The 25,054-nt window shown below is 33.1% G+C and overlaps 1 long non-coding RNA gene across 1 annotated transcript; it reads left to right on the top strand.

The window, feature by feature from the left end:
- The first annotated feature begins 20,972 nt into the window (after window positions 1-20,972).
- On the top strand, window positions 20,973-22,456 carry LOC134246381 (uncharacterized). The gene is made up of 4 exons (XR_009987626.1): window positions 20,973-21,071; window positions 21,641-21,700; window positions 22,016-22,076; window positions 22,253-22,456. It is a non-coding gene; the product is annotated as an uncharacterized LOC134246381 (long non-coding RNA).
- The last annotated feature ends 2,598 nt before the right edge of the window (window positions 22,457-25,054 follow it).

Genomic DNA, 25,054 nt, shown 5'->3' with positions numbered 1-25,054 from the left:
TGATACTTGTCATCTTGCCCAGTGAAAGCAAGTTTGAAAAGATATGTGTTTTTAATTAAGCAATTTGCAATCAAAGACCTCAAATTTACACTTTGAAAAATAGTTGAATATTTGAATAATATAATGATTATTAAATACCTAAAATATCGTTTACTTTAGATTTTAAACATATTAGATATGATAAAAAGGAGGCACCCATTCTCTATCCACCTTGAAAAAAGGTCTCTCCCGAGACAGAAGATTTGTGTTTTAATGGTCGCCATGCTTATTTTTGGAAAGGATGTTCTAATACACCCATTCTGTTGCCGAGATTTCACCATTTCTGACAAATGAACTGTTTTTGTCATAAAAATTAACTCACATGAAAAGAAATATAAAACTCAGAAACTCTTTCAACTTTTGTGACAGAACGCTACGGAGGGGGTCACGAGGCCGTCAATATCACGTAATTCGCGCATGTGCAGAAATGTGGTTGATGTACATTAAAATCGGAGAGAATTAATCAATGAATGTTTTTAAGTTTAGTGTGAGTTATTGGTGTGTGAATCACACAGACTTGTCACGTAGGCATATTTCATGAAACGTGCTAGCGCTTCATGAAAAATATGCCTACGTGCAATTCTGTGTGATTCTCTAAGTTTCTCTTCTTTGAATATCGACATGTTGCTGCTATTAATTTTGAATTTTTCAAGTATGTATTCTTTTTTTACTTGCATGCCCTAATCGGCCCCTTTTTGTATTAATGATTCTTCTTATTTTCCCTTATATATTGAAAAGACAGGGAACTGCAGAACATTAAATCTTAGTAAATGAGTGATGCTGTTGCCGATTTTAATTGATTGATTGATTGATTGATTGTGTGCTGTTTAACGTCCCTCTCCAGAATATTTCACTGGTATGGAGACGTCACCATTGCCGGTGAAGGGCTGCAAATTTAGGCCTATGCTCGACACTCACGGCCTTTGAGCAGGGAGGGATCTTTATCGTGCCACACCTGCTGTGACACGGGGCCTCGGTTTATACGGTCTCATCCAAAGGACCGCCCCATTTAGTCGCCTTTTACGACTAGCAAGGGGGTACTGAGGACCTATTCTAACCCGGATCCCCACGGGGCCCGATTTTAATTGATCATAGATTAACCATTCGGAACCCCTCCCCCTAAACATCAACGAATGCGGTTAAGATATCAAATTCTCGCTCACCTTTCTTTTTTAACAGAAAAGCCTATATAAATAAGAAGTTTGCATGCACATTTTGGTTTGGTTTTGAGATCGTTTTGTAGTGTAACAGCATCCAAACGTACTCGCTTTCTTGTATTTTCCCATTACCCTCACTCAAAGACTACAGAATGCTTCACCATTAAATATTGATCATGATTTCTTTAAAGAAAACAATATAATTCAAAATTTGAATTCATTGTAGGCTGCAAAAGGGTCTTAAAGTGATTGATTTTTCCAACTTCAGAAGTACATGCTTTATACCTATGGAAATGGACTATAATCACATGTGTAGATGTAAAGAAATACACTTTATACAGGTATTTCTAGTGATGATGTGCACGGTCTTTAAACTAAATGTACAAACTCCTAATGAAAAGTGTTACATGCCTTCCATATCAATGTTTATTTCATGAATTGCTTATCCAAAACATTTTTATGAATACTATATTTTTATTAGGGAAGGAAATCACATGGATAAAGTAAAGTGGAAGCAACTGACTATCAACATTATACTTAAGTTTGCAAGAGTTCTTTTCCTTTGTCATACCAACGTACACAAGGACCCCGATTTAAATGCCCTAGCCAGCCTTAGTTCTAAATCCATAGTATGACAGACTGTTTTGACGCCTTTGTAGAATTTAAAGTAGGTAAACCGATAATTAAAAACCTTTGTAAGGTTACGTTCAGCATTTTTCTGAATGGTATTTCTATTGAATATTGGTAATATTAATGGTTTTAATGTAATATTTTTATTTGATACACAAATTGAGTAAGAACAAACTCAAACAATACAGACCCTGCATTGGGTAAAAAAATTATACACTAGAAATGCATTTGAGCAAAAATATTTATTTGTTAGGAAAGTGGATGTCTGGGGCATTTTGGTATAGGTCTGAAAACTGCGAGCTTTGTATTTTTGCTTTCACAGACCTTTCAATTCCAAGCAAGATAATTTATTAAATACGTTATTGTACTCATGTCCTGTTAATTTATTCATTATTTCATATATGTTTAATAATTGCATGTGATTTGAAAGGTGAAAAACAGTTAAATTTAATATAAATGGTTATATTTCATTTTAAATAAATTTTCAGTGGAGAAACTTTAAGGCGTTATATATGATGGAATCCATCAATAGTTTATTAATTGCACAAAACAAATTAGCGGTCGGAAAATCATGGTAATCAGACGTATATTAATATCCTCCACTTTCAGTGAAAGTGGGGAAAGGGTTAAAGTTAGGTAAATAGGTTACATGTATCTCCATAGAGTGATTGTACTAGTAACAACAAGTCTAAGCAAGAAATAGTTGAGTGAGTCTTTCGGCTCTTAATTAGGATTCACCCAATCGGAAAATTTTACCTTTTAGGGTCAGAGATTGGGGATGTTATGTTTTTATCAGTTGAGGATGTAAAAATTATAAAAGCTCATACGCTAAAGTGGGAACAACTGAACATTGCCTCAACCCTTTAAAATATGCAAGAGTTAAGTTTCCTCGTACCTTACCCGCTAATCGTGTTCAACCATAATTATATGTCCCCAATTACATGGATTTAATTGAGTTCTTAATACATTTCTTAACTGTTGGACGATTCATATTAATTTCTTACATCAGATTTGAAAAAAATACACATTTACGTACTTTTAAAAATCATGCTTTATACATGAGCACATTTCAAGAAGGTTTGATATCAATTGGAGCTAAGCAATTATTCAATTTCATGTCAAATTAACTTAATAATTTTTATTGAAAAATTATAGAATCTTTAAGTCATTACAATTTATTCCTGCCTTTAATTCTTTCCTCGTCAGATTTAAAAAAATCATTTTAGTATGAAATTTGTCTTCATAAAAGTATCCGTCTCCTTATTCATAATATAATTTTGATTAATATCATTATTTAAAGCTTAAATCAATACTGAGTAAAAAATGGTTTCATCAGCAGAAAAGGACATATGTATGTTTATAAATCTTGACAGTAAAAAGATTAGGACATTAAATTGAACAACCTTTATTTTCAAAAAAAAAATCTATCTGAAACTATTCTTAAAGTGAACAAAATAATCTAGTTTTATTTTTTTTTTAATAGTTTGTTTTAGATGAGTAAACTTTGAGCAAAATTCTTAAACATCAAAATTGTTAACATGTTAAATGATACTATCCATTTTTCACGCATTGGGTCTCAATCAGTTCTCTTTTTTATACCAAACATAAGATCAACATCACATTGGTTTATCTTTTTGATGTAAATCTGCCCTGCTTTGTAATTCTTCTCTAGAATCTCTTAGAAATATTACTTCTTTTAACAAATTCAAATCCAAATAAGTAGTTGATATGGAAATTGTTGTAATTTCTGCGCTTGTCGTGAATTTTGATTTATAGATACTAGTAAGCAGGTTTAACTTCAGCATTATGTATTTTTGGATAAAAATACATTTTAATCATAAATGGATCACTAATGTATATTGATATTTTGGTTGTATGGTATTTTAAAGTACGGTTCCTTGTTTATTTTGAATGGTTGTCGTTATTGCATGAAATGATATTAAATGAAGTCGAAAGACCTTTTGAGAGTTAATGTTTCTTATATGTCTCACCCTTTTTCAAATAATTATTTATATAGAGAAAATTAAACACCACCAAAAGTTGATAATTATTTATTTGTATGTGTTGAATATTATCGTGCCATTTATTCGTGGGTCGCCGCGCAAATCAACACAACATTGGCAGACCCACTTCAGCATCAACAACAAACCAATAAATCATCAATCAAATTCAGCAAATATAAAGAAATTGACCATCCCTGGTAGTCCGCGGAAGGTTACATAGTTAATCTTTACTAATTTACATCAGGGACCTAAATACTAAGTATAAAGGTCCCTGTTTACATACACAATCTGCAATAATTATTTGAATACAAAATGCAGTTTTCTCAAATTTTCAAAGCCAGTCAGACAGCAATGTAGTTCCCATCAGCACAATATTTTCACTCGATCAGTGTCAACCAATAGTCAAATTTTTTTTCCCATTAATAGTACTTAGTTAAAATATCAGTTGACTTTAGTGTGCGCATATTCCAAAGGGCTGCGAACGAGTAAACGTTTGCAGTCACCCCACAGGAGAGCACCAAGTCAACTGACCCACGACAAAATTGAACTTCCCTACTTATTTCCTTCCAGATGAACTGATTCTAACATTATCCGGAAGTTTACCCCCCTTCTGGAAAGGTGTATACCATCTTAGAACCAAAAGGAGGATATATTCTGTATAATTCTGACAAACTCACAAACCATTGTCATGTTTAGGAACATCTCACAGGATCTCTCCCTTTGCAATACTTAATTATATTGAGCATACTTACATTCTAAACAAGGAAGACCTGTGAACATACAAATTTGAATTTGGGAAATGTTGTACACGTACTTAGGATATTGTCTTTTTTATTTATTTTATTAGCTTATACTGCGTTTTATCCCCGTTATCCTATCTATCTGGATCAGTTCCTCCACAGTAAATACTGTATTAGTACTTTTTGGTGGCATTAATATACTCTTCAAACAAACCGTGTCATTTTATGGAAGTCAGTAATCTATATATAGCTCAGATTGGAACAATTAAGAAACAATCATCACTGTGTTTTTTATTGCAAATAAAAAATCAGACCTTGTTCTTACTTTCCGTGTTCAGAATCTTTTCACGTACAATCTGCTGTGACGTTTTAAATATCTTTAAACTTCAAGAAAATTTCGGTTTAAACTGTAAGTGCAAATAATGACATCCAGAAGAAAATTCCATTAAAGCAAAATAATTCTTCGTAATTCTGAAGAATATTTTTTTCATGAGAGAAACATTAAGACTTTATGGGTCACATTGATTAAAAAAAGGAGATTTCTCTATTTATTCATAAGAGATATTATTTAATTATATACTTTTTGAAATATAACTACTGATATATGTATAACATTTGATCTGATTTTGCTATCCAATTTAGAATGTTTGATTACATGTAAAGTTCATTTTATTTTCTTGATGCGCATAAGTCATAAAACATATACACACCCAATATAATCACATTGCCACCGAGTCATCACCACTAGGTTTCTAACAGTAACCATTACGTTAACTGAATGACAATGATTAGCGACCATTCAGTCATCATTCAGTAACTCAATAATACTGCGCGGGTATGTTAAGGCAACACATGGACCAGAATTCGGCGAATTAAGGCTTTTTTTATAATTAGGTTACTAATAAATCGGAAAAGTCAAGCATAAAACTTTTGTTCTAATTATGCATTCTATAGACTTCAATGGGACTTATACTACATGAAGCACTTCACCATGACGTCACCACGTGACGTCTATAATTAGAAAATATGCCTTAATGAAAAAGTGAAAAGTTTAACACTACCCCGGGGATAATCAATTTCAATTTGTAATAATAATTATGTAAAAACACATCTGTACCATGAAAAGTGCTGCTAGAATCCTACTGTCATATCACAGAAATAATTATTCAACACTTTCTGACGAAACCTTCCCAAAATGTTTACATTTTGTTCATAACATCGAAAAAAAAATGCATTAATTCCCGTAAATCATACGATTCTAGCTGCACTTTTCAAAAACAATAGAATAAGAACTTTAGATAGAAACAAAAATTAAGTTTCAAAGTGTGCGGCGTATTATTTCAGATTCCCTATAAATCAAACAAACAATATGGATGTTATTTTGCTTGTTTAATGTGGCGCTTCTGGCCGCGGTGATCAATTTGCTGGGGCTACCACAGGGCTGCCCCACAATCAACAATCAATACAATAAATGTGACGACCCAAATCGGGCGGATCATGCACTGGGTAGGTCACAAGTGCATGAACGTCACCAATGCAATAATCAATCAAATTCAATCAATCAATTATTAATCAATCAGTCAATCAATCAATTCAAATATCAATCAAGTCAATTACTTGTCAATCAATCAATTATTAATCAATCAATCAATTCAAATATCAATCAAGTCAATAAACAATGGGATGAGCATAAGAATATGTGTTGCACTCGTCCAATTGCGTTGAGGTGCGACGGAATACGCAAACACTAGTAATTCCAACCGCAACAAGGCTGAGGTGGACGTTATCCTAAACAGGCAGTCATCACGGTATAGATAAAAAGAGACTTCTTCACCGCGACATTGGTTGATGGGGACGCAATCCCCAACCGGCAGTCATCACGATATAGGTAAAATAGAGACCTCATCACCGCTACATTGGTTGATGCGGACGCTGTACCCAACAGGCAGTCTTTCAAAACAAGCAATCATACAGAATTCACTAATGCAACACAAGCTGATGAAGACGCTGGATCAAGCAGGGCACCATTAGGGAATATTGAAGCACACGATTATCACTGCGACATGGGATGTTGTGAACACAGGCCAAGCAGGAAGTCTTCAGCTACAATGACATAACAAGAACAGCAGTATTTGTTCTAAAACAAGAGGAGGGTGGGTGGGGAAAAATAAAACATTGCAACAATTCAACTTCACAAAATTTTCCATGACCTTACCGTTTTATCCGTTTATCGAGAAAGGAAGAGGAGGAAACAACAAAATATTAGACTAGTATATGTAAACGGACCTAAATTATCCGGATTGATAAGTTGGGACTAAGGGTTAATATAATTATATATCTGATAGGACTTAAGATATCCGGAATGGAGGGACATAGGGTTACTGAAATAAACTCACCTATCCGAGACCAGGCTCGTATAAGTGGTATTATTTCAGATTCCCTATAAATCAAACAAACAATATGGATGTTATTTTGCTTGTTTAATGTGGCGCTTCTGGCCGCGGTGATCAATTTGCTGGGGCTACTACAGGGCTGCCCCACAATCAACAATCAATACAATAAATGTGACGACCCAAATCGGGCGGATCATGCACTGGGTAGGTCACAAGTGCATGAACGTCACCAATGCAATAATCAATCAAATTCAATCAATCAATTATTAATCAATCAGTCAATCAATCAATTCAAATATCAATCAAGTCAATTACTTGTCGATCAATCAATTATTAATCAATCAATCAATTCAAATATCAATCAAGTCAATAAACAATGGAATGAGCATAAGAATATGTGTTGCACTCGTCCAATTGCGTTGAGGTGCGACGGAATACGCCACTTGCAAGGGCCATGAATACTCGTGTCTACTACGAGTAATCATGGAACTGCAACCGCCACCAATGGGGTGCCAAGAACCATGGTGACGGCGGCAGTACCTCAACGCAAATGGTCACCGTCGACCAGGGCCTGCTCATTCGCCAATATAAATTCACAGCACAAGTGATTACACAAGTTTTACAAACGGAGTCAAGGACTTGACCTTATAAAACAACTACAAGTTACTCTAAACATTGTTGATACTTACCGACACTGCATTTTTCCATTGTTACTTGTATAAATTACCTAAAAGGCTGTCACTTTTTTATGGCTTTAAAATATTACAAAACCTCTTACCAAGTTTCCTTGTGTGAGAAAGTAATACAAAACTTATGAAAATTATATCTAAAGTATCTTTGCAAGTATTGCTTATGTTGTCTTAAAGGGTTTTGTACTGAAACAAACCCAAATGGCTGGAAAAGGAAAACTATACTGTCACCTCTTAGCATAAGGTTTTAAGCTACTTTTAACAATAACATTGAGTATCATAATGCACCCTCCCCCCCAAGTTGCTGCGTAATACTTGATATCGCGATTACTCAACTTAGCGGAACTCTTCCGCAATGGAGGTAGGAAACATCTGTTGTGTGAGGGCAAAGATCATTGTAAAATTTATAAGGACGGATGAGTAAAAACAAATCCTAGTGGAATACCTTGCTAAACAATTGCTGAACTAGCCTAACAAATTTTTGAGAGGAGCCAATCCTAAATTGTTAAATTTTTAACGATATTTTTGACTAAGCGGACTCTTCTCGTTAAATTTTCATTGAAAACATTTTAAAGCAGATAAAATATTCTAAACTTTCCTTATTTGACAATCTACTATTTGGAGTTCAATATATGGCAAAACAATGTGCTTTCGGCATTAAATTGTTCGAATCATTCGATCTTCACTACTGTACACAATGTCATTTGCCCCAGATATTTAGACCCTTGTCGACTCCCCCGCAAAAGAGCGGTAGTAAGTCAGTTAACTGGGAGGTACTCATTGGTATTCGCGACATTACGTATTGAAGTGAGCGAGATTTAATATTTTATCCTACAAAAAATGACAAATATATTTTATAAACTATCCAATAGTGTCTAACCCTGCCCGCAAGTTCTGTTAAAAAGGGGTTGAACGAAACTTTCCATTCAACCTCTCCTATAAATCTTTGAATTAAGGTACCATGTATTTTAGATTTATATTGCATCTTGAGAACAGGGCATTTTGACTCAGTTAAGACAAAAACAAGAATTGACACGCAAAAGAAACGCAACACCCTACTTTAGGGTGAAATCATTATGTAAAGTAAAAAAAATTAAATCTTAAAATTATGGATATCTTCAAATTGGTAAATATCGGTAATTAAACGGTTGAACGATTTTCATACCATAACCGGAAGTCAAGTTTGAGTCTGCATAACAGAAATCGAAAATTGCATGTTTCTCAAAACAGGTGGCAATATTATGGAGTTTTAAGAGTTTGTACTTTCCATCTTAAGAAATGCAGCAATATTTCAAAAAATAAAATCTCCTTTCGTTTCCTGTAACGACGTTAAAGCTTCTTAAAAATGGCTTAAGTGCGCATTTCCATTGCTCTAGCTGGAAAATCACAAAGTAATGGCGATGGAGAGCTGATAATGCAAAAATACACTACATTACGTCTCAACAGGGTCTTACGTATTTTATTCATAAATGATAGTCTTTGGACCGGAAGTCCAATAGTTACTACAAAGCGCTAAGTTAGAGAAAATTCGACCTAATCATCTGAAAAACAGGCATTTAAAAATGGTAAAGAATAATTCCTTCGCTCAGGTCTCGATATTGATTAACCTATTGTATCCTAGAAATTAAGCTGCTAATGATGTTTAGGACAGTCTTGCACATTGTAATTGAGTGGCTGGGAGGGGGGTGTTTCAAAAGTCATATGTTACTTAGTAAAGTTAAAAGATAAACATTTAACATTTTTATCAAATCTCTGATGTTCTGAAAAGTGAGTTTAGCCTTGCCGTATTCTTTTTTAAAAATCATTAGATAAAAATTTCAAACATTTGTAGATTACTGCTTGTTGCGTTTCTTTTGCGTGTCAGTATATATAGCGGAAACCGTAATATGAATCATCGTTTTGCCATTATATTATTTGTTGAAAATTTTTTTCGTGAAAATGATCAGAATATATTCAAAGATGTTTTTTTGTAAGTACTTATTGTCAAACTAAAAATGTTTGGCATCCTGAAGTATATTGTTGATATTCTTGGTCAGTACTTTAATAGTGTTAACATAGTTATTCCTTTATGCTTGATAAACATTTGTCGAATTATACAGAATAGTAAATCAAATTATATAGGGATTCTCAAATACTGTATGAATCTGGGTAGAATTATGATATTACCACATACTCGTATTCATGGGAAGAACACTTTGTTCTAGATTAGTTACATAAAGTAAATAAAAATGTTTTTTTCATCTTTTTAACACCCAATTTTATGTTAACGCCCCCCAAATCTACCAGACTCAAAATCAATTATTTACCTCCTTTAAATCATTTAAAAAATAATAGCCTCTGATTTAATTGACAGGCCAGCTACCTGTGCTTCCTGATAATCTGAGTTTGCATGTTTTGAAAACGATAGCCTGGTCATGCATCAAACAGTTTCATGTACCCGCCTTGTTTTCAGCTGATACACGCGGGTTACAAAAACCATTAAGGATTTTATTTCAGAAAATAAAAGTAGATAATCAAACATCGATTTTATAAAATATTTGTTAATCCTCGCGACCGTTTGGTCCTTGTAAGTGACATTTCGTCCGAGATATCTCTAGAAATATTTAGGCCGTCCACAGAAACTCTATTTACCGCAATATGGAAGTCCACTGATTAAAATAAATAGAACAATAACATGTAGGAATAAATAAGTAAAAATATTCAGCACTAGCGGCATGGTTTATCTTTGTATAATGGATACAATATGTATCCATTATACGTATTTTATGTATAATAAGATACATGTTTATCGTTTTAGAAATTGTTTTCTTTACATAAAACCGATCACGATAGCTCAGTCGGTAGAGCGCTCGCTCCGTGATCGGGAGGTCGTGAGTTCGTATCTCGGCCGCGACTGACCTAGTCGTTAAAATTGGTAGCAACTGTTCCTTCGCCATGCGCTCGGCAATTTAAAGTGAAAGTTGCGGGTCCTTCGGATGAGACCTTAAAAACTGAGGCCCCGTGTCAGCGGCAGGCATTGGCACGATAAAGATTCCTCACTGCTCAATGGCCCTGAGTGCCGAGTAAAGGTCAAAATTTGAAGCCCTTCACCGGCATACGGTGACGTCTCCATATGAGTGAAAAATTCTCGAGAGGGACGTTAAACAATATACAATCAATCAATCAATCTTTACATAAAAGAAAAAATCATGAGTAAAAACTGCAAATCAATAATATTTAGCTTTTTTAATATTCAATAAAAGAAATCACTTGGTAAAAAACGTCTGAATATTGAAATAAAAAAAATTATTAATCCACCTATGCGTCGTGCATGTGAACATGCATTTACCGCGATCGGAATGTTTATTCCCCCCTGGCCAACAATGTTGTCCAAAATATTCCACATTTTTGATTCTTCTTGTGTTAACAAAATTCTATCGTTAGAAAGATTTCTTTTCAGAATCGATCACTATTAATTATCTTCACATTTTCATTACGTATATACAGACGCGAGGAAATTCGAGCATTAATTCTGACATCAATTTCTGTACAACATCGTGCGGATTGTAGCCATAATACAAAATAAAACATCTTTTTAAAACTATGCTATGCCGTTTATTAGTGCTGAATATTTTTCTTATATCCCATTTCTTAAGATATTTGAAATCGTCGGACTTCCAATTACGGCAAATAGAGCCGGATTCGGTCTTTTTTCTACAGATGACGTGGACGATATAACACTTACAAGTAACAAACAGCAGTGAAGATAGAAAAGAAAAATTTTATAATGTCAATGTTTTAATAATCTACTTTCAATTATTGTTTGAAATAAAACATACTGGAGTTTTCTAACCCGCGTGTGTACTAAACGGGTACAAGAGTTTGACGCGTGATCAGGTAATTGTTTTCAAAGCATGGCAAACTCAGATCATCAGGAAGCACAGGTAGCTGACCTGTCAATCAAATCAGAAGCTTTTAATTTTTTTTATGATTGACAGGCGGTAAATTATTGATCTTGAATTAGGTAGATTTTTGGGGTGTTAACATAAAATTGGGTGTTTAAGAATACGGAAGAATTTGATAGTCAAAGCAATTCAGTTCAGTCTAAGGAGACAGTGGATTCAACTAAAGTGGCTTAAGTTATATTGTCAATACTTTCAAATATTTCACCATCTGACTCTGCTTACAGTGCTTTTTTTAATCAACTTTATGCGTCTTTAAAAAAGTTTTATCTTTTTAACGAAGCGTAAATAATAGCACTTTGACGAGGTTGATCCATAGATATATCGATTTCACAGAAAAGCATATCGACCGACGATTTCTGCTTGTCTCTGAAGTCGATATATCTAGGGATTGTCATTGACCGAATTAAAGGGCTACATTTGTTATTAATTTTTTTTAAAGAGATTGACAAAATCACCGTATATTTTCTCTTTTTTTCCAACTGAGAAACTAGAGATAAAAAAATAATTTGTGTTGGATAATTTATAGTCTTTGTACCGATGGATTAATTTAAGAGATTTCCATTTTTAAAAATCCAGTTTGTCTAAATTAGTTTTTACTAATTTTTTTTTATAAACTTATCTATTATTTCAGACGTTAAGTAGATTTTTCATCATGGCATCGTTATGTCTAACTTGCAATAACAGAACATAACAATTATAAATAAACAGTTGAAGTACATTTATATTTTTTTTTTATCAAGTCATAATATGTCTTAACTTTTCTAACTACAGCAAAACTGTTGTTTTACAGTAAATTATTTCCATTTTTTAAAGCACTTAGTTGATAGGCATTTATGAATCTGTCTATAGTAACTCAAGACTATATGCTTTCATTTCATTGGTTATGTGCATGATCAGGTTTGAGCCAATCATTGAGAATACATGAGAAAAATAATATTACTTTTTAGCATTTAATTAAAGTAAGAGAAAAATGATAAATTTAATTTATTTTGTTTAAGCGCCATTTATTAGAAAGCAGGCTACAGATTTTACAAAATTTATAGTATATAAATAACTAAATTTTTACACTGCTGCAAGACACCATTTCTGCTGTTTTAGATATTTGATAATTTGATAGATTTCAAAGATATTTTTTTATTCAAATCCGTTGTTTAAGAGTGTATACCAAATTTGAGTATGACGTTAATTTAAAAGAAACAAGGTGTGTTTGTAAAACACTGATGCTCCCGTATGGCAACATAGTAAAGCTTAAGCTTTTCTTAAATGCAAATTAATTAATTGGTACCAGAAGTAGGGTATTCTCACTGGAAAACATTTGTAAAATTTAAAAGTAAGCTAATGTTTAAGTTTTTTAATAATTACAAAAGTCTCCAAGGTCAAGGTCAAAAGGCCAATGTAATAAGTATCAAATGAAAGGTCTTGCCGCATAAAATACTTTTGTAGAGCATGAAAGCCATATGGGTATGGGTATTGTGATGAAGGCTTCCGAATAAAGTTATTCCTTGTTCACTTTCCTTATAAAAGCAGAGAGGATTACGCGTTTTTTTTTTATGGAATCAACATTTATATTTCGCTTTCGATTAGCGTATAATATCGATTTGTACTTATAAGAAGAAAAATGTACTTTCTTGTAATGAATAATTGCAAAATCAGGAGCGGATCCAGGAATTGAGGTTATAGGGGGCGCCAATAGTAGGCAAAGGGTCTGGCATTCAAGAGATTTTGTAGGGTAAAAATGAGGTCCACCAAGTACTTTATTCGGTAATAACAAATATTGGCTCCCCAAATCAAACTTTGATTTTGACGCCATATGTACGTAATGACGTCACAAACATGACTTAAAAGTTTTTTATGAATTTTACAGGAAAATGTACATATTTCGTCGATATTTTGAGGAAAAGTCACCGAGCGCATGTGTGTTCAGGATTAATATTTTGATATAATGTGTAGAATGATAATATCAATGAAATATGTCAATATTGTTCCTGAACAAACTTGCGCTCTATAAATTTTAAAGCTAAAATTTTTGAAATTTTGTCCATTTTGTCCTCTTTCTGAAAAAATGATATAGAATCGGACTAGTTTGTGACGTCATAAAAACAGAAATTGTGAATACACTGCTTTGACACAATAATATTTTCTGTTAATTCATATTTCTTATACAGTTTATTGAATTCAGCACATTTCAGGAAGTTTTCAAAATTTGACTTTTGTGGGGGCAAATATATGCAATATACCGCATATAGTTCTTTACATTTTCTAGACGAAACTGTGATTTACGTTAATTTTGACAATGTTGGGGGGGGGGGGGGGGGCGTCGGATGCGCCCCCTACCCCTTAAATCCGCCACTGAAAATATAATGTTAAACAATTATAGAAAACTCACATCAGCTATATTAAAATACTAACCATGAAAAAGCAGAAAAGAATAAATAATTAGTGTCCTCTGTGCCACATTTTTATAAAACTAGTACAAAGTTCCCATAAGTTCACAAATATAAGCTCTCCATTAGCTACATGTACATGTATGGATGTTCCCATAAAGATACATTTATGTACATGATCATCCCCTTTATTCTATACTGACACGCAAAAGAAACGCAACAAGCGTTAATTTACAAATGTTTGAAATTTTTAATCTAAAGATTTTCAAAAATGAATGCAGTAAGTCTAAACTCACATTTCAAAACATCAGGGATTTGATAAAAAAAAAAATTAGATGATTATCTTAAGTCTTAAGAAATCAGTATATGACTGATAAAACACCCTCCTTCCAGCCATTCAATTAAAACACGGAGGAATGCTATGCATAACATGTTCTACAATACAGTAGGTTCATCAATGTCGAGATCTGTTTGAATGAATTATTCTTTGCCATTTTAAATGTCTGTTTTTTAGATGATTAAGTCGAATTTTCTCAAACCTAGCGCATTGTAGTAACCTTGGACGTCCGGTCGAAGTACTGTCATTACGCAGTACAGTTAAGGTGCGCAATGGAAATATCGACTAAATTTTGTATTTAAAAATGTATTCGTAATCGGGATGGCGATTATTTTTAGTACATTATTTATATCGGATAATTGTAATTATGATTAATAACTACATATCGAGGACGATTATATTTTATATTTAGACTAGTCACGTGGTGCGACAGTCACGCGATTTTAGCACATTGACTTGAAGTATTGATGATACATATAAATGTCACCAGTGCAAGGGCATAACCAAGACAAATTTCCAAGTTTAGTATATAAATATTTTCAACGCGTATTAGAGTTTCTAAAAAGTGCTGCGATCCTGTCTAAATTCTGCAATTTCATTGTTAAAATTATACTTGTATGACCGAATGCTATATTTTTTGCTGGTCAGCGGCATGAAATATTGATATAAATAAATTGTTTTTATGATTTCATCAGGATCGCAGCACTTTTCAGATACCTAATAGTTATATAGTTGAAATGTAAAAGCTTACTTTGATCCATAGAGTGTATGCCCTTGCACTAGATCGATTTATAAAGACCCCAAACATTATCCTCCGATGTACTTGCATACAAATATACGGCAGTGTTAATTAGTACGTAATGTACAGAAAATATATTATTAAAATAGCGAAGAAGACATTATATTCAAGTTATTGGCCCATAGAATATATTTAAATAATATTTTATTTAATTAGAAAATACATATTTTGTTGAGAAAATGTTACTTGATCTGTGTCTCACTGCATACAAACTACGTCACGTTGTAAGAAATGACGTCATATTGACAAGTGTATTGCGATCAGTGACTTGTTTATAATTTGTTATGTGGGATTTAACTAACGACAAAACAGAACGCTGTAGTAAGTTTTTATGTAGGTTAATGATTTCTTACTGGTAAAATTAGCAGATAAACTCATTTTGTGGCATTTTAAAGAAATGTTGTATGACGTATATTGTGTATGATGTCATAGTCAAATTTTCCCGTACAAATTAGGCTCCGCCTCCTTTTTGTAACCTTAACTGTGCTGCGTAATGCTTATGATACGTAAGAGCCTTATGACACGTAATGTAGTAATTTTTTGCATTAGCAACTCTTTATTACGTTTATTATGATATGTTCCCGCAGCAGCAATGAAAATGCATACTAAAGTCATTTTCAGGAAGCCTTTTCATCACTAAGGGAAAAGAAAGGAGAATTTATTTTTTGAAATATTGCTGCATTTCTTATGATGAACGGGTAAAAACCCTTTAAACTCCAAAACATTGCCAATTGTCGTGTTAGGCATGCATTTTTTATTTCTGTTCAGCAGACTTAAACTTGACTCCCGGTAATGGTATGAAAGTCGTTAACCGTGATATTACCAATATTTACAAATTTGAACATATCAATTATTTCTAGATAAGAAATTCTTTACTTTTTTAAAATTATTTACCCCTAAGGTAGGATGTTGTGTTTCGTTTGCGTGTCAGTATATTATTAGCGCATGCGTTGGAATAGAAATGACATGTTGTTTATCCAGAGTGAGTAAAGACTTTGACTGTAAATGGGAAAATAGCGAAGTTTATTTGCTGTAATGTAAAGGAAAGCTTCTACGAAGAGTCCAGTCAGTACAGAGAGTAGACCTGGCGTTGATGTGGGGAAGCGTAGGCTATCTTCTGACGGCAAAACTCCAAAACCGACACCCAAGCAGGTAAAAATGGCGACCACCAGATCACCGAACACTACTGACCAGTCCGGTAGGTCTAATGTTTCTGATGGGGATTATGATAAGTTTGTAGAGAAAATGACTATCATAGCCGATGCAGTCGATAAATTACAGAAAGGGCAGTCAACTCTTCAGTCTATTGTTGAAAGCAAATTGGACAATTTTAAAAACGAGTTTATTGCGAGTATTGATGAGAAGTTCAAGGCCATGTAGAGTGACATGGACATTGAGTTGTCCATTCATAAATCACAACTCGACGCACTTTCAAATACCATTGATTCTATTGTTGAACGGCTAGAACTGGTTGAGAATAGGGATAGTAAGGAATCCCCTATGTACGAAAATAACGTGCGTGGTTTCGCAAACAACCCTATTGATGACCCAAATGTTACCATTATTACCACGAATGTTAAGTTTGAACCTAATGAAAATCTACTTGCTGTTGCTCAAGAGATGGTCGCTCATCTTGATGATAGTGCCAGTGTCGTTGCGGTCGCTCGGGTAAGGAGTAGGAAAATAAATAAACCGGGGTTAGTGAAAATTAGTTTTGCTGGGGTTGATCAGAAAATTCGAGTGCTTAAGGCAAAGCGTCGACTTAGCGAGATTGAAGGCTACAACTCGGTTTTCTTGCGATCTAGTAAGTCCCACACAGAGAGACTAATTGAACTAAATGCGAGAACTATCCTCATTGAAATTCCGAATGGTAGAGATTATAGAATAACAGCAAATGGTCGCATTGTTAAGAAAACAACTGTACATGATCAGCAAAACATGAGAGATGAAAACACGGATTAGGAATCCCCCCGACCTTTCGAAACAATACGTATAGGACATCTAAACGTTTGTGGCTGGACAAATAAAAATCATGAACTAAGGTCAGAAATTGTAAAATATACAGATTGTGACATTGTATCTATTAATGAAACCCATTTATTAAACAAAGATAATTTAGATGTAGCTGGGTATAAATGGAGAGGCCTTAATCGATCTAACGTACACGTGAAAGCACCGAAAGGGTCTGGTGGAGTTGGGTTATTGATCAAAGAACGTTTAAGTATGGACTATAAAATAGACATAATAGACAATTCAGTGGATGGAATTCTAGGAGTAAAGTTTACGAACAAACAATCACATTTGTTGTATTCTCTTGCTACTTACCACCTGAAAGTTCACCATGGGGTCGTGATGCGTCATCTTTTTTCTCACATCTCCTTACTCAGATTTACATGTAGTATGATACTGATGCAATATTTATATGTGGCGACTTGAATGCACGCATTGGGAATATACATGACTTTGATAAGGACCTTGATAGTATACCCCCCAAACTATACATTGATAGTGTGCAAAATCAACATGGAAACTCATTCATAGAATTTCTTAATGACTGTAAATTCTGCATTCTGAATGGTAGATTTGGTGATGAGTCAAATGATTATACATTTCGATCTACTAGAGGACACTCCGTGGTCGACTATATTTGTGTTCCGCATGATGTTTATTATCAGTGCTCAGATTTCCGGATAATTTCGTGTAATGAGATTGTTGAAAATGCTGGATTAGTAAACTTACAGGGTGAAAATTGTCGAATTCCCGATCATGGATTTCTAATGTTTGACTTTAAGATAAGAGATTTAGGAGAGGATTTAAAATCAACCGGTCACAAAAATACACACTCCCCACCCCCATTTAAGAAATACAATATGCGATGTATCCCTCAATCTTTTATGTCCTCAACAAACACAAGAACTTGTTTATTGAATATAATCAGAAGCATTGAGACGTGTCGTGAATCACAAGAAAACATTGATAGAACATACAAAGAATTGTGCAATGTTATAACAAAGGAAATGGAGTGTAAGATTCCAAAATATGACTGGTCTAAAAGTTCACGTAAAAAATTTCGCACACAAAAACCTTACTGGAATAATGAACTCACTGATTTATGGTGTACCATGCGGGATAAAGAAAAAGTGTGCATAAAATACAAAAAAGGAAAACACGCATTAAAACAAAAAGCTTTTGATGAATATAAGAAAGCTCAACATGACCTCGACAGACGAATGCGATTTGTTCGACGTAAATACAACCTGGATTATTAATCTTGAACACTTTTCGTCAAAAAATCCGAAACGATTCTGGGAAGAACTTAAATCTCTTGGACCTAAAAGGAAAAATAAAATCCCGAAAGAGTGTTATACAGTTGACGGGAATATTTCTACTGAACCTACTTTTGTACCAAATGTATGGAAATCGGAATTCTCCAATTTATACAATCCTCTCTAAACAGACACTGTTTACAATGACACCTTTCTCCAACAAGCTGTAAAATCAGTCAACTTTATGGAAAGTAACATGCTTGACCCTTTAAGAGAACACAATCCTCAACTAAATCGATCTATAGAACTCTGGGAGGTCAAAGATGTCATCCTGAAATCTAAAAACGGAAAATCCCCTGGTGTTGATGAAATCCCGTATGAAGTTTTGAAATGTGATTGTGCTATAGAAGTTATTCATCGATTATTTATGTTATGTTTTGAGTCTAATATGATACCTTCCGAATGGCGCCAAGCTATAATTTGTCCTATTTTAAAAGACTCTAACAGTGACCCAAGAGTACCACTTAATTATCGAGGAATTAGCTTATTATCAACCATTTATAAAATGTACAGCTCGGTTCTAAACAATAGGTTAGTAGCATATCTGGAAGATAACAATTTGCTGGTTGACGAACAAAATGGATTCGACGTGAACGCTCATGTGCGGACCACGTATTCACACTCAACAGTATTATACAGACGCAGTACAGTTAAGGCAACACATGAAAAAAATATGGTAATGAAGTCATAATGAGGTCTGACGTCATGACAGTTGCTCCGCCCTGACTGATCCATATAAGGAAATGGTGCTCAAAATAACATTTTACCGATATTTGCAAGAATTTGTAATAAACAGCAATATCTTCATGTTGAAATAGAAAATACTTTGTGATTTTCTCGTATATATAATATCATGTCCTTAAAATAATTCTCTTTTTAATGTGTCGTTTGTCTGCATTCGGCTTCAGCCAAGCGCTTGCACTCGGTGACACGGAATGTTGTTTACATCTAAAAACGTAGCGACATCAGCTGAGATTTGCAGTGGATTTAAATGCAATAACCACACAATCTTAAAAGAAAATAGGGATAAAATAAGAGACACGGCATTGCTTCTTCCCTAACAAAAAAATACTATAGTTAACTATAGTTTACTTAACTATAGTTTACTATAGTTAACTATAGTAAATCAAAGTGTCAAAGTTTTTGTCAAAGTTTTTCAAAGTGTCAAAGTTTTTGTCAAAGTTTTTCAAAGTGTCAAAGTTTTCGCCAAAGTTTTTCAAAGTGTCAAAGTTTTCGATAAAGTTTTTCAAAGTGTCAAAGTTTTTGCCAAAGTTTTTCAAAGTGTCAAAGTTTTCGCCAAAGTTTTTCAAAGTGTCAAAGTTTTCGCCAAAGTTTTTCAAAGTGTCAAAGTTTTCGCCAAAGTTTTTCAAACTGTCAAAGTTTTCGCCAAAGTTTTTCAAACTGTCAAAGTTTTCGCCAAAGTTTTTCAAAGTGTCAAAGTTTTCGATAAAGTTTTTCAAAGTGTCAAAGTTTTAGCCAAAGTTTTTCAAAGTATCAAAGTTTTAGCCAAAGTTTTTCAAAGTGTCAAAGTTTTTGCCAAAGTTTTTCAAAGTGTCAAAGTTTTCGTCAAAGTTTTTCAAAGTATTGAAGTTTTTAATAAAATTTTTCAAAGTATAAAAGTTTTCAATAAACTTTTTCATAGTTTCAAAGTTTTCGATAAAGTTTTTGGAATTGTTAAATTATCCAAGTTTTCGAAAAAGTTTTTCAAAGTGTCAAAGTTTTCGATAAAGATTTTTAAAGTCTCAATGTTTTCAATAAAGTTTTTCAAAGTTTAAAAGTTTTTGATAAAGTTTTTCAAAGTTTCAAAGTTTTTGCCAAAGTTTTCGATAAAGTTTTTCAAAGTATCAAAGTTTTCGATAAAGTTTTTCAAAGTTTCAAAGTTTTCGATAAAGTTTTCTTAAGTGTTAAATTATCAAAGTTTTCGATTAATTTTTCAAAGTATCAAATTTTTCGCTAAAGTTTTTCAAAGTGTCAAAGTTTTCGATAAAGTTTTTCAAAGTGTCAAAGTTTTCGATAAAGTTTTTCAAAGTGTCAAAGTTTTCGCCAAAGTTTTTCAAAGTGTCAAAGTTTTCGCCAAAGTTTTTCAAAGTGTCAAAGTTTTCGCCAAAGTTTTTCAAAGTGTCGAAGTTTTCGCCAAAGTTTTTCAAAGTGTCAAAGTTTTCGCAAAAGTTTTTCAAAGTGTCAAAGTTTTTCGCCAAAGTTTTTCAAAGTATCAAAGTTTTCATCAAAGTTTTTCAAAGTGTCAAAGTTTTCGTCAAAGTTTTTCAAAGTGTAAAAGTTTTTGTCAAAGTTTTTCAAAGTGTCAAAGTTTTCATCAAAGTTTTTCAAAGTGTCAAAGTTTTCGTCAAAGTTTTTCAAAGTGTCAAAGTTTTCGTCAAAGTTTTTCAAAGTGTCAAAGTTATCACTATAGTAAATCAAACTTTTCAAAGTGTCAAAGTTATAACTATAGTTAACTATAGTAAACTATAGTTAACTATAGTAAACTATAGTTAACTATAGTTAACTATAGTATTTTTTTGTTAGGGTTCCTTTTACGAGAATATGAGGACATTATTTCGGAAAATAGCAGAAAACTGAGACGATATGCACCAGCTCCGTAGATCGATCACTGCACTGAAATTCCAGGCCAGGTATGTACAGATGTATAGTTGTATACGCATATGTAGGTATATGTGTAGGTCTACAATATGTAGACATGCTTTTGTTAACATAAAAAACCCGAGTGTGCTCATGTTCATTTCACATCATATCACAGTCTGTGAAAAACTGTATTGCAGTGCCTTGTGTGTAACCCCCCCCCCCCCCTACTAAGTTGCACACTTTATAGAATTATTAAAAATTAATTGCACTAAATATGTACTGAGTTCCTGTCAATTAGCTCATTTTCTTTGAAACAATTTGTGTAATAATGGTGGTCATCAGTAACAAAAATTTAAACTAAATTAAATGATATGTTTTCATTGTTTCAGTCAATGATTCACTAGTGACTAGGCCTATACAAGCTATGATGTCTTTTGACATACAAATATACACAATTTTAAAAAATATATATCAGTATCATTGTGTTGAAAACATAGAAGCCCCAATTCAGATCTATGGTTGTAATTTTCTAGAATTTCTAAAGTAATGAAAAAAATAGTCATTTTTGTTTAGATTACATGTACATTAAAATATTTATATAATATTTTTATCATTGTAGCCGTCAAGAGTATCAGGCTTAAAGAATGAATAAATAAAAAATGCACCATTTCTCCACAGGGTATGTATACTTCTTAAGCATTTCACATTTTTAAAGTTTGCATGTACTTTACTTTTTTTTCACTTTGGTAAAGGAGAAACTCATTTTTTTTTTTTAGAAAATATTCTATCATTAACTATTGTAAATGTCAGAAGTTTCACTTTCCCAGAGAAGTTTTGTAACACATTTTTTTTTCATTTATATGAATTACATAAATTCACTACAGTATACAATGTAGCATATTTTTTTGGTAAAATGAAATGCCATTTTATTCTACAATGTATATTTAGTAATTTCATAGCAAATAACTGCATATTATATAATATTGTGTTGTAGGCATAGCTTTTCCCGTGGACTAATGGATTCACTCAGGCAGGAAGTTAATTTAAGGAAAATGGTATGCTCAATATATTAGCTATAAATCATACAAAGTTTTGATAATAAAACTAAAAGAAGAATTGAAAACATGTATATGCATTCTATGTTAAATGGTTCATTGCATTTTTCAATTTCATTTTTTATAACACAATTTTTTTTCAATAATGGTATTTCCTGATTTTCTCATATTTTCAGAATTCATTTTATCCACAAGAACATGAAGTCATGGAAATAATTTGCACCTGCCCAGCATTCCTAGGCCTACAGTCTATCATTGGATTTGAAAAGAAATGTTTATTTCATAAATTTTCTAGATAAATAAAATAATTTGACTTTTTAATTTATTTACTGTTCATGTGTTGAAAAGGCCATTAAGATTTGAAAATCTTAACTTGCATACTATTTTGTGTGAAGGGTACTAATGTCCATAAAAATCTTATTTCCAGCATGTGCATTGTGTTCATTTATTTTTTAATAAAATAAAAAAAAAAACAACAGAAGACTAGAGATTAAAAATAGGATAGGGGACCACCATTTGATTCTGAGGGAAAGGGGGGAGACGAGTTTTTCCAAATCATATTTTTTTTATTTTCATGTCAATGAAGGACAGATTAATATTTATTTCCGATTAATGAAATGAAGGACAGATTATTTATTTATTTTCCCCTTCATTGAAAAGTCTAACATGAAAAAAAATGTTAAAAACTCGGAGATCACTGATCTTCAAGTATTTATTTCTAAAATCCGCTAGCCCCTCCCCCTCGGAATGAAATGGCTGTCTCCTTAACAAATACAGGAGTATAACCCAATCCTTTCTAATTAGTTCCTAAAACTTAAAACCTAGTTAATATCCCTTAACTAACAGTAAGCGGTCTGATTGAAAGCGATCGGGGAACATATGCAGAAAGAAAAAAAAATATTAACACAAGTTTGTGTACGATATGCGTCGGAAGCAAATGAAAGGGGGCTAAATGAAAGGGGGGGGGGGTAACCAAAAGAAAAAGGTAAATTCCAATGCCTACATTACGTATATAATTTGCAAATAAGTATGGAGGCTAATCCCTATCTCACCCACCCCCCAACCCGGTTCCGACGCCTATGCGTACAGTAGTGTAAGAGGGGAATAGATATATAATTAATTATTAATGAAGGCTATATTTTAATTAACCATTTGTGTTCTACATAAATATATCGGCAATATTTAGACCTGTTTGTATGTAATACTACATGTATATACACATCTTTGAGGAAATGCGGGAGGTTTGAAAGACATTAAAGGAGAACGAATACAAAGAAAAGAAAGAAATGTCAACGATTTTTATGCATACCGTTTGATTAAGTAAAAAAAAGAGTCCAGCCCTGTCCGCATGTATATTTATTTAAAATTTACGAGGTAAACAAACTATATCAAGTACTCAAGAGTTATCTCCCATGCTGGGCCAATGATGCGTTTGAAAACTAAAATTAGATTGACTCTTCCAAGATTTCAATTTTTAATCAAAAAGTGCAAGGGCAAGGCGACAATCTAAAAAGTAGGTTTTTATTTTAAATTATTTATTTTATTGTATAGTTTTCAAAAAGTGATGCTCATTTCTTTGTAATCCTTTAGTTAATTTATAATTCGCGATGAAATTAGGAAAATATCTTTTGATACAGTGGATCGCGACCTCTTAAAAATTTCACTTTTTAGTTTTTAGTATTGGAATAGTCGGAGATTTCTACAATGCACTAAAAACTATCTATGGAAACACAATATCACATGTAAGGATAAACGACATAAGCACAGATTGGTTTCAAAGCTCAACCGGGGTTCGTCAGGGAGACAATCTATCACCAACTCTCTTTGCTCTTTTTATCAACGACCTTGCAAAAGAAATTAAAAATATGAACAAAGGCGTACCGGTAGGAGACATAAATCTAAGTATATTGCTGTATGCTGATGATATTGCACTATTATCCGATTCTACAGAAAATATGCAGAAAATTTTGGATACTGTGTCCACATGGTGTAAAAAATGGCGCTTGTGTATAAATATGAAAAAATCAGCAGTAGTGCATTTCCATAAACGAGGATCCCGCAGTAATTTCCAGTTTAAACTCAACGATAATATTCTACAATACAGTTCGGATTACAAATACCTTGGTGTTATTTTCCATGAAAAGCTTAGTTTCCAAAATAATGCCGATACTTTGTCAAAAGCAGGTGGACGTGCTTTCGGAGGGATGGTTTCTAAAATTCGTTCATATAAAGATATAGGGATCTCAACTTTCGAAAAACTTTTTCTGAATTGTGTAGCACCAGTTTTGGATTATTGCAGTGAAATATGGGGTCGTCGAAACTATCACTGTATTGAGATGGTACAGAATCGCGCACTTCGTTACTACTTGGGGGTACACAGATTTACACCGACACCAGCACTACATGGAGAATTCGGTTGGAAGCTTCCTTTCCATAGACACCGCATTAACGCTGTACGATACTGGAATCGTTTACTGACCATGGAGGACAACCGCATAACAAAACATGTTTTCTTGTGGGAACTAAATCAGTGTAATAAATATAGCTGGACGTCGCAAATTAAATCTCTATTTGAATCGGTGAATTCTGAACATGTTTATCATAGGTTATTACTATTTGATATAGTTGAATTTGAACGAAGATTACTTTTAAATTATGAGAATGAATGGCTAGTAAAGATAAAGCGACTACCTAAATAACGTATGTATAAAGATTTCAAAACACATTTTAATACTGAAAACTACCTAGGAATGAATATTCCAAAATTTCAAAGATCTATTCTTGCTCAATTTAGATGTGGAATTTTACCAATTAGAGTTGAAACTGGAAGATATAAAGGAGAATCATTAGAAGATAGGTTATGTAATTTTTGTTCTAAAGACGAAATAGAAGACGAGTATCATTTTTTATTAAATTGTACAAAATATTCCATTTTTAGATCATATTTATTTACAAGTATTAGATGTAACCCAACTTTG

The sequence above is a fragment of the Saccostrea cucullata genome, unplaced genomic scaffold, assembly GCF_032062105.1.
Source record: "Saccostrea cucullata isolate Sc308-1 unplaced genomic scaffold, CSIRO_AGI_Scuc_v1 ctg1173, whole genome shotgun sequence".
Lineage (NCBI taxonomy): Eukaryota > Metazoa > Mollusca > Bivalvia > Ostreida > Ostreidae > Saccostrea > Saccostrea cuccullata.
The sequence above is the reverse complement of the archived record's forward strand: the minus strand, read 5'-3'. Positions and strand labels throughout refer to the sequence as shown.